The 11,404-nt window shown below is 35.9% G+C and overlaps 2 long non-coding RNA genes across 2 annotated transcripts in view; both read left to right on the top strand.

Annotated features, from left to right (window-relative positions):
* The first annotated feature begins 137 nt into the window (after window positions 1–137).
* LOC133532376 (uncharacterized) lies at window positions 138–7,133 on the top strand. Its single transcript, XR_009801688.1, has 2 exons — window positions 138–278; window positions 6,957–7,133. It is a non-coding gene; the product is annotated as an uncharacterized LOC133532376 (long non-coding RNA).
* A 2,699-nt stretch (window positions 7,134–9,832) lies between these two features.
* Window positions 9,833–11,404, top strand: part of LOC133532372 (uncharacterized) — a 136,150-nt gene continuing 134,578 nt past the window's right edge. The window contains exon 1 of the long non-coding RNA XR_009801686.1: window positions 9,833–9,973. This is a non-coding gene — a long non-coding RNA (uncharacterized LOC133532372). The remainder of the gene's footprint in view (window positions 9,974–11,404) is intronic.

The following is an 11,404-nucleotide window of genomic DNA, read 5'->3' as shown; positions in this document are numbered from 1 at the left end:
ATTTATTTAACTAACGCCGGTCATTCAAGCCAGCACTGCAACTATTTGTCCAGCATTGTCCAACACCTAGTTTTATCATACATGGTATCTCCGAGTCGATATTTCTTGCGCACTTGCAAAGTACTTGGTTAAGTGAAATATTCTATTTCTAATAAATCAAAATGCTGGCTGCAACCAGGACCCTGCTGAGGAGCAATGCTCAAATCGCTAAGAACATCATCCAGAAGAGGAACATGACCGTGGTCGTCACACCCGCCAGGGAAAAGGTTACGAACGCTGTAAGTACAAAGTGTCTCAACAGTTTTACGTAAATTTGCGTTACTATTTGGTTAAAAAGCTTCACAACCAGTCTCAGATGCAATTACCAGTAATTACTTTTAATTAGTAGCCAATAAAGGTAGTAAAATTAGCGTTGTGAAGTTTTTTTACATTACGTAATTTTATAAGGAAACTTAGGTTATATTAGTCTGGTCTGTGTAAAGATAAAAAAAAGCGGCCAAGTGCGAGTCGGACTCGCGCATGAAGGGTTCCGTACCATTTAAGACGTATTAAAAAAAAATCTACTTGCTAGATCTTGTTCAACATTTTACCACTTTGGACACACATTTTACCACTTTGGGACTGTCTCTCGCGCAAACTATTCAGTTTAGAAAAAAATGATGTTAGAAACCTAAATATCATTTTTGAAGACCTATCCATAGATACCCCACACGTATGGGTTTGATGAAAAAATTTTTTTTTTTAATTTATTGACGTATTAAAAAAAAACTATTCACTAGATCTCGTTCAAACCAATTTTCGGTGGAAGTTTGCATGGTAATGTATATCATATATTTTTTTTAGATTTTTCATTCTGTTATTTTAGAAGTTACAGGGGGGGGGACACACATTTTTTCACTTTGGAAGTGTCTCTCGCGCAAACTATTCAGTTTAGAAAAAAATGATATTAGAAACCTAAATATCATTTTTGAAGACCTATCCATAGATACCCCACACGTATGGGTTTGATGAAATTTTTTTTTTTTTTTAATTTTTATGACGTATTAAAAAAAAACTACTTACTAGATCTCGTTCGAACCAATTTTCGGTGGAAGTTTGCATGGCAATGTATATCATATATTTTTTTTAGATTTTTCATTCTGTTATTTTAGAAGTTACAGGGGGGGGGACACACATTTTTTCACTTTGGAAGTGTCTCTCGCGCAAACTATTCAGTTTAGAAAAAAATGATATTAGAAACCTAAATATCATTTTTGAAGACCTATCCATAGATACCCCACACGTATGGGTTTGATGAAAAATTTTTTTTTTTTTAATTTTTATGACGTATTAAAAAAAAACTACTTACTAGATCTCGTTCGAACCAATTTTCGGTGGAAGTTTGCATGGCAATGTATATCATATATTTTTTTTAGATTTTTCATTCTGTTATTTTAGAAGTTACGGGGGGGGGGGACACACTTTTTACCACTTTGGAAGTGTCTCTCGCGCAAACTTTTCAGTTTAGAAAAAAATGATATTAGAAACCTCAATATCATTTTTAAAGACCTATCCATAGATACCCCACACGTATGAGTTTGATGAAAAAAGATTTTTTGAGTTTCAGTTCTAAGTATGGGGAACCCCCAAAATTTATTGTTTTTTTTTCTATTTTTGTGTGAACATCATAATGCGGTTCATAGAATACATCTACTTACCAAGTTTGAACAGTATAGCTTTTATAGTTTCGGAAAAAAGTGGCTGTGACAGAATCGGACAGACAGACGGACATGACGAATCTATAAGGGTTCCGTTTTTGCCATTTGGCTACGGAACCCTAAAAAAGATTGTTACATTCAATTTATGTGAACTTATAAAGGACCTTTCGAGAAAATTGCTAAGGCTACTAAATATTTACGAGGATTTTTTTATTATTGTATAGATAATGTTTAATCAGTTGTCTAAAATAAATAAAGTATCTTTAATTTTACTTTTTTTTTCATCTACAAGACTTTTAGAACTCCTAGGTATACCTTTTAGAAATTGCTGATACTAATTTAGTATTGGTAAAGACTAATATTTCTTTGAGGTATTTTCTGCTAGGTACTTTGAGTTTACATTACATGACTCCTGGTGGGCTACTATGGCGTGAACATCAAACATCAATGATCGTCTCCAACTCAATTTCAGAACGAAAAAACAACTAATTAAATTGTATCAGTTTAAGGTTTTATTTTCTGAGACTGAAAGTTATTTTGGCTTGGGATTAAAAAACAAAGGGCAAGTTTCTTTTATTATACCCCTGATAGATGGTTTTGTTACCCCTTTCATGCAACATTTTATCCCCCTTTCTCTTCATGTCAATCAATTATGATATTAAAAACCAACCAAGAATGCATGTACCTTCTATACCCAAACAACATGTTTACATAACAGTGCAACAAAAACTTTTAAATTATCATGTTTTTTTATAGACTAAACCAATTAAGTTCCTTGACATAAAATATAAATTTGCTGAACTGAACCTTTTGAACACTATCTAGGCCTCAAGTCAATTGAACTACTGACAAAATTAGATTTAGTAGGCACCTTGTTTCACTTGCTGAAAGCACAGAATAAATAATAGTACTTCCATACAGTAAAGAAAACTTCATACAAAACTGAAGTTTGACAGTGATTCAGGGCCGAATCATGTTGTCCCTTTCTAATGTATAGAACTATCCCTTTTGGCTATTTAGGGTTGTTAAAATTCATGTAATTATTTTATCTGTGGTTGTGCACGTAAATGAACGTCAAGTTTTGCCAACCCTAATAATTGTTCAGAGCAATGCTGAGCCGAACGGAGCGGACAACGCCACAACACTAGTTCCCTCTTCCTGCTGAAACCAATAATTTTTGTTCTGAGAATAGATTTTTAACCAGCAACTTTTGCAGGATTTTAGAATAAACTAGGCAAACAAAAGGCAGGCCAATAAAACAAATCACTGGTTAGGTACTACAACTAAAGTAAGAAAAAAGAGAAAAAGAATAATACACAAACATGTCACTGTACATTTTTTTTCTGGATTTATTCCCTGTGTGAATAGAAAAATATAGACCTGCATGGGTTTTCCTCCCTGTTTTGTTTGCATATTTTTATTTTGTTTACGTTTTTGTTCAGATTTTCATAGATACAAACTGGGTTTTTGAAACTCATACTCTTTGTGTCCACATGTTTATTTATTTATTCCTTAATGTCAATATAAACCTCAGAATGATTTTAATTTTATAATAGTCAATGTACCGAAAATTGGCGGGTCTTTGGCAGGAAATTGCCTCGCGCGTAAGTTCGCTCTGTGTGGACCCGCCTAATGAGTAACAAAATGTTACTATTGTATGGTAACTGTCCATAGGAGTAATTGTAGAAATGGGATAATCTCAAAAATCACAATTATTTAGTTGGTAGCGATTTTGACAGCTGTGTTATTGCAAGTGTTATTTTAAACGTCAAACTTCTATAAAATTATGACGTTTACTTAACACTTGCACAGGCTGGGCTATCAAAATCGCTGCTATCTTATCTTGGTCTGGCTCTAGAAGCACTTTGTATGTTGGGAATACTTTTAAAATTCCATGTTGCCGAGGCTAAAATTCTGCATATAAGAAAAAAATGCAAAAAAATGTTTATTGGGCCATTTGTGCCATATAAAACTGCCAAAATAAACAATTTAAAACAAAAAATATTACTTTGCTTATCCGCGAAAAGATAACGTGCTAATCAATCAGTGCTAACCTGATATACTTGCGTATTTTTACATTACATGCAATTAATGTTCCCACCCTCCCACCGCAAAAATAAATACGCAAATAAATATAACAACCCATCACCGAAAATACAAAACTAGACATGTGTTTCGCCTCTCTACGAGGCATCCTCAGGAGATGTTGACGGTCCGAAGTCCGACGACTGAATCCAAAAACTCACACAAACTGGAACTGAAACTGGATTGTATTTTCGGTGGTGAGTTGTTATATTTATTTGCGTATTTATATTTGCGGTGGGAGGGTGGGAATATTAATTGCATGTAAAAATACGCAAGTAAGTATAACGGGTTAGCACTGATTGATTAGCACGTTATGTTTTCGCGGATAAGCAAAGTAATATTTTTTGTTTTAATTTTTATGGATTTCCGCAAAGTAACGCCTGTTTCTATTAATTATTTAAAATAAACAAAATCTGAATAAAAACGAAACAAAATAAAAACGCAGGTGCCATCTGTAGACTAAAGCCTAGTCTTATCTTCCAGGAGCTGCTGGTCCTCTCCGGCGCCATGGTGGTGGGCTGGTGCGCCATCCCCGCCTGGGTGCTTGTGAACATCAAGAACTACCGTGCCCAAGAATAAGTTTATTGGATGTTTAGAGTATAAGTAAAGTAATTTATGCATTAGAAGTGTGGGTTTCATTTATATCCTTACTTATAATACTCTTTTTGATTGTTTTGTTTTCGCTCCAAAGGTTGTGTGGAAGAGATCGTTCTTTAGCGATAAGACCACCTTGGGCTGCCTCTATCATTAATTGTTTTTCTTTAAGAGAGAAGTATAACATGTGAACGTCCATAAAAAAAGGGAAAACGTTTTTCCACCTCTAAATATTTTTCATGATTTTTTTTGTATCATATCGACATAATAAAAACCTAGGTTTATAGGTTTTCCATTTTTTTTTTCAGAATTTGCTAATAAAACGGGAAACCTATAAACCTACATTGATGTACGTAATTACATCAATGTAAACCTAGAATATATTATGCTGAACGATCTACATCAAAATCAAAGTGATTTGTTAAGATTTAGTTAGTGAAAAACGTATTTAGAACTTCATAGAAAAATTGTCGTTACTTCGTTAGATTTGAAAACTATTCTTTTACCGAGGTGTGCCAAGAGTATTCGATCTATCTAACTACAATAGAAACAGTCTCCATAAGTGATATGTGTAACATAAATAAATAAATAATATTATAGGACATTATTACACAAATTAACTAAAGTCCCACAGTAAGCTCAATAAGGCTTGTGTTGAGGGTACTTAGACAACGATATATATAATATATAAATACTTAAATACATAGAAAACACCCATGACTCAGGAACAAATATCCATGCTCATCACACAAATAAATGCCCTTACCAGGATTTGAACCCGGGACCATCAGCTTCGTAGGCAGGGTCACTACCCACTAGGCCAAAGTGGTCGTCAAACATTACAAGTTGCAACAGCTATTGGACTTGTCCGTGTGCCATAAATCACGTCTTAGCGTAAGGCCTAAGCTGACGCTCGAAGCGGACCGTTTGGCGCCTTTGGCGGGGCGTGCAGCGTGGCGTCGGGCTCACAAGTGATGTGAGCAGCGTGCACTAAGGCCGCTCCTATACGTTTGCATTTGTTTAATATGCACGCTGCTCGCCCAACTCGAGCGTCCACTCAGGCCCTTTAACACTTAGGGTTCCGACGCGATATTTATAATATGCGCCTGTGGTTTATTTGGAGCAACGTTGCACATTAAAGTGGGCGAATCAACTTTGTGTTGTTATTCTGTCCCGTTGTCCAAGGGACAATATACTGGCAAAGTTTATTTTAAGATATGTTGTATGACAATGTACTAACATGCTCAGTGGATGGCCTGACAAAAAACTACCACAAAATGCATGTTATTTAATACATTAAAATACCATATAATCAGGATTTAAAGAGTGGTTGCCAAAGGTACAAAAACCGTAACCATGGCAACGAGAGACACTAAAAAGTGCTGGTTGACTGTACGCTGTTTCGCCTGGGTCCACAACAAGAAATTTGAAATGTGAGTTAAAGGAAAGTTGTCAACCGCCAATACGAGTACCTACGTCTTCTTACCCAATATTACAAACAAAGAGAATTTAAAATAGAGGTGGATTGTCAGAGTAAACTTCGTAGCCCCAGTAAATTTACTGCCATATTTCGACACATGATTAAAACTTTTAAAACACCATTTGACTTTAATCCTTATTCTTTCACCGATATGTGTTAAACATCAAAAAGTGGCGCCATCAACTTGAGCATAGGCCAAAGGTATGGCGGCATCTTTTGCATAGGTACATATTATTATTTTATTCAAACAGATTACACAGTATTACAGTGAGACACTAAGGCAACGTGGAATGCATACAATATTAAACAAATCTGAAATAAATGATTTTTATTTTTTATTATTACTATCCAAAAATGTTAACATAAAGTTTTATACAATAACAAATAAACTTAAATACTAACCGAAGACGCGTTATCATCCATCGCCTCACATAACCTCTTACATCCGTCACAACTACTGGCAAAAACATCACAGTCAGGAGCTGATTTGAGAAGTGCGTTTAGGTATTGTAAGGCGCGAACTAATGGTGAGTTCCTGTACGCCACAGTGCGCGCTTTAGGAACTGCCAGTAAGTCGCGCTTACGTGGCCTAAAATTCGTCTTTGATTGAAACAGAGGGGGCACTAGAAGGCGTAAAAGTTGGGAGACCAACTGTGGACAGTCCGAATCCCCACGTATTATTCGGCACCCCCCGGTCATATGTAAATCGGATGGTAACGCAATATTATGATGACATGAGCTGATCTGATGACGTAGACACGAGGTAGCCATGGGAACTCTGTGATAAAATAACGCAAACTAATTGTGTGCGCACCGCATTGGGCTAGCGTGGGGACTATAGCCCGAGCCCTCTTGCGCATGAGAGGAGGCCTGTGCCCAGCAGTGGGACGTATATAGGCTGAATTATTATTATATATAAGGATTTTATGTTTTGATTATTGTATATTTTGGATTTGACATGGCACCTAATTCTTCTCCGCGCACAGATGGGTATAGATGATTTAATATAAATCATTTCATTTGTTCCCGCCCCATGTATGGCGGCGGTCACGCGTGACCGGAATGGGAATACACCAAATTCTCTGTATTTATAATTTCAGGAGATGTTCATCCTGGCCGGCACCATGGTGGTCGGCTGGCAGATCGTCCCCGCCTGGGTGCTCCTCCACATGAGGCATTACCGCCATCTTGAATAGAGGCCATTTTGAAATAGACGCCATCTCTATCGGTATAGCGTCTCTACAAGTGTGTGTAGTTAATAAATTGTATTGGTAAAATGTGTTTATTATTTTTCCTTTTTAACCTGGCTGGTAACCTCTAATTTTTGATTAACACGATCTTGTGATAAAGTAAGCAGCAGAAGTATTCAAAAATGTATTCTGCTTGTAGGCCTTAAGGGCTCTTTTACAAGTAAATGCATAGGTAGCAGTGGCGGCGCGTCACAAATATTCGTAGGGAAGCCAGAGCTAATTTTGCTTTCCTTTTCTTCATGAACCGATCGTGAAAGTACTCAACGGGCTGAAATTAAACAAGCCGGTGGGAATCGAGTTCTTTTAACGACCCGCCACTGATAGGTAGCAAATGCTATTTTCTTTTATGTATAGGGTACCTATTGTATTTATACCCAATAGCCGGGTCCACACAGAGCGAGCATACCCGCGAGGCAATTTCCTCACGCACAAACCGGCCAGTGTAGACGTGCCTCGGGCGAGGAAAACGCACGCACCGCCTCGGCCGAGGCACGTCTACACTGGGCGCGAGGAAATTGCCTCGCACGTATGCTCGCTCTGTGTGGACCCGACTAAATCATTTTTGTCTCAGGCGACTAGCCACGAAATTAACTCTTGGCTAACCCCCGAAAAGGGAGGGGAGAAAGGCGGCTCCGGCGGTACAGTTTGAGACTGCAGTGCACTCGCCGTTTGTAGTCTCAATAGATTTAGACTTTTGTAAGTATGGATTGATTAAAAAACAAAACATATAATTAACATATATTTATCAGTACAGTAAACTGATCACAAAGTTAAGATATGTATAAAATATCATATAGAAATAGGTCACATACACTTAACAACTAAAATGAGTAAATAAAAAACATCTAATTCCAATAATAAATACCAATCTGTCAGATCTAGTCTAGGATTTTGGATTTCATCAATATCAGTTATCGGCCAGGGTGCTTAAAAATATCTAAAAGCTGTAACAGACAGGCGTACCGGATCGCGACCTTGATCCTGTCCGAAGCCTGATCAGTCGAGTGGAAAGTGGACCGCCGTTAGGACGCAGCGGTGAGAGCGAGAAATAGATATGTTGATCGGACCAAGGTCGCAATCCGGTACGCCTGTCTGTTAGAGCTATTCCTTGCACGGCCGTTTCTCCATACAAACGTAGTCCCCATTTTCCTCTCTGGATATTGACATTATGGAAAATATTTCTATATAATTTGATGTATATTAACCGTAGCTATGTCCCCAAGTTTAATTTTTTTCTTTTTTTGATTATTATAAAAATTAGGAGCGAAAAACAGATTGCACACAATTTTTTAAATGGTTATTTAAATTAAAACTCTTATTTAAATTAAAATTCGATAACGAAAATCAAACGCAGGGGCATAGCTCTGGTTGACACACAACAAATTAAAATAAATAAATAAATATTATAGGACATTATTACACAAATTGACTAAGTCCCACAGTAAGCTCAATAAGGCTTGTGTTGAGGGTACTTAGACGACGATATATATAATATATAAATATGTATAAATACTTAAATACATAGAAAACACCCATGACTCAGGAACAAATATCCATGTTCATCACACGAATAAATGCCCTTACCAGGATTTGAACCCGGGACCATCGGCTTCATAGGCAGGGTCACTACCCACTAGGCCAGACCGGTCGTCAAACAAATTGTGTCAAAATATTTTCAATAATGTTAATAACCAGATAACGAGGACTAAGTTTGTACGTAAAGGAGATTTAACTTTCGTCTTAAGAGTAAAAAAGTTAGATAATGCATTTTATCTTCGATTGTCTAAGATATTTTTTTATCACGCACAATCTACTATTATGCGACTATGTTATTGATATAACTGACATAAAAAAAATGAGATTTATGTACAAAATAGTAAAATTACACCTACGCTACATATATCACATTGACGAATTGCTTCCAAAAGGTGTAATTACAAATATATTGGGCTGTTTATAGATCTCGCTATTTAATTTGAGGCCAAAGAGAATTTTAAATAGAGGTGTATTGTCTAAGAAAACTTTGTAGCGACAGTAAATTTACTGCCATCTTTCGACACAACATTTCTATTTCCTGCTACCTAAAGGTTGTCTGGAAGAGATCGCTTTTTAGCGACAAGACCGCCTGTTGTTACCTGGTTCTATTTTCCTTTACAATTCATTTGTAGTTTTACATGTATGTAAAATGTATAATTGTTGGTGCAATAAAGAATATTTACTTACTTACTTACTTACAAGATTAAAACTTTTAGAACGCCATTTGACTTTGATCCTTATTCTTTTACTGATATGTGTTAAATTTGTTAAATATCAAAAAGTGGCGCCATCTAATAGATCAAACACCAAAGGCAGCAGCATCGTTTCGAGCGATGGCGCCACAACCTTTAGGTAGTGCCCGGTAAGATGGCGCCACTTTTTGATATTTAACACATATCAGTGACAGAATAAGGATCAAAGTCAAATGGCGTTCTAAAAGTTTTAATCATGTGTCGAAAGATGGTAGTAAATTTACGTGGCTACAAAGTTTTGTTTAACAATACACCTCTATTTCAAATTCTCTTTGGTGGCGAATGAAATAAATGATCTATAAAAGTTATTACACACAGGTAAAAAAGTGTAAATTTTACAAAGTATAGTGTGCATGACTTCACTTATTGTGCAATTAATCTACATATATTAATCAAGAAGAATTTTCGGCTCGAAAATGGACCTTAAGGTCAGGGCCTGTTTCACAATGTCCAAGTATTGGATAGCTAATTAACAAATAAATTGGCTGCCAGATTCAACTTCCTACAAAACTTAGCACTTTATCTACCAGCTTATTTAGAGATTTTGAAACGCACACGAAGATTTTATTCGTCATATAAGTGGCAGGACATTGTGAAACAGACCCTTAATGTACAATATTAAGTGTGATTCTATTAGTAAGTAATAGAAACATAATAAGCTTACAGAAACGCCGCAGATTTTGAATATATTCAATTCAAGAACCGGAGCCAATTTAAAAATAACGGTAAATACCGGTTTTAAGAAGGCGAATGTTTTAAGAACTTTATTGTAACCTAAATAAACCGGTTTATTCGACGAGCACGTGACAGCCGGCCTCCTTGGTCGTGTGTCGCGTAAAAGACACCGACATAGGAAGAAACCGGTTTTAATGTTCTAAACCGGTTAATCCGACAAGAACTAAGGAAATGTTCTCCTAGAAACCGGTTTAAATATAATGGTTATACGAACGAAACCGAAATTAAAAGGTTTTGCGCCAAGTACATGTCCATAACGGTTTTGAAATTTACCGGTTTCTGAGCCTTGATTTAATTACGAATATGTCAGATCTGATTTCACAAAATAAATAACACTAACCTTAAAGTACAAGGTGTTCACTTATAAAAATGGACAAACCCATTCGGCCAAAACTGTAACCTCAAATATTTACCCTGTAATAAAAACCAGTGTAAATTCGCTATTCAATACCGTAAAACTACCCAACTAGTCCAATACTGCAACTATGGTCCACAAGTTCAAAAGGAAATTAAGTATCTATACCAATGTTCCTTGTGGTTTACTCCTAGTTTTACCTTCCATTTATAAACATACTTTGCCTTAGAACTACAATAATATAGTAAAATACACACCTGAACGAGAAAAATTGAGTTTATTTGTGGACCATAGTTGGGAGCTTTGGACTATAGTTGGGTGGTTTTACGGTATACAAAAATCTTTTTTTTTTTTTAGTTTCTGCCAAAACGTTTTGACCCTGATTCAATTTAAATAGTGTTCAAATTTGATTCGACAGAAAACTAAGGTGAAATGTAATATAAATTCAACTAAATAGGTATGTAAATTCTTAAGCTGTTAAAAATACTTAACATAACTGACTAAATTGCTTTATGGAGTATTCAATAGTATTTTTGCAAAAAATTAGGTAATCTATACCGTTTGACCTAAAAATATGTTTCTCGATTCAAATATTATGAAGAAATCCAAAAAAAAAATTGAAATGTATTTTTTTTTAAACAACTCCAGGTAAGTCAATTTATTTATATGTGACGTTATCTATGTAAAGGGACCTTATTGTCGATGGCGCTTCCGTTATAAACGATGCTCCGATACAAATACAACGCTGCGCGACGCAGTGCGGTGTAAGCGCCATCGACAATAAGGTCCCTTTTCATAGATAATGCCACATATGTAGTATTTTAAAGATTGGAATTTTGGATCATAATGAAAATAAACATCGTGTGTATATTTTTTATTTTCGTTTGACTGCAAATACTATAATACTTGTTATTTCGTTT

This window comes from Cydia pomonella, chromosome 27, assembly GCF_033807575.1.
Source record: "Cydia pomonella isolate Wapato2018A chromosome 27, ilCydPomo1, whole genome shotgun sequence".
NCBI classification, from domain to species: Eukaryota; Metazoa; Arthropoda; class Insecta; order Lepidoptera; family Tortricidae; genus Cydia; species Cydia pomonella.
The sequence above is the reverse complement of the archived record's forward strand: the minus strand, read 5'-3'. Positions and strand labels throughout refer to the sequence as shown.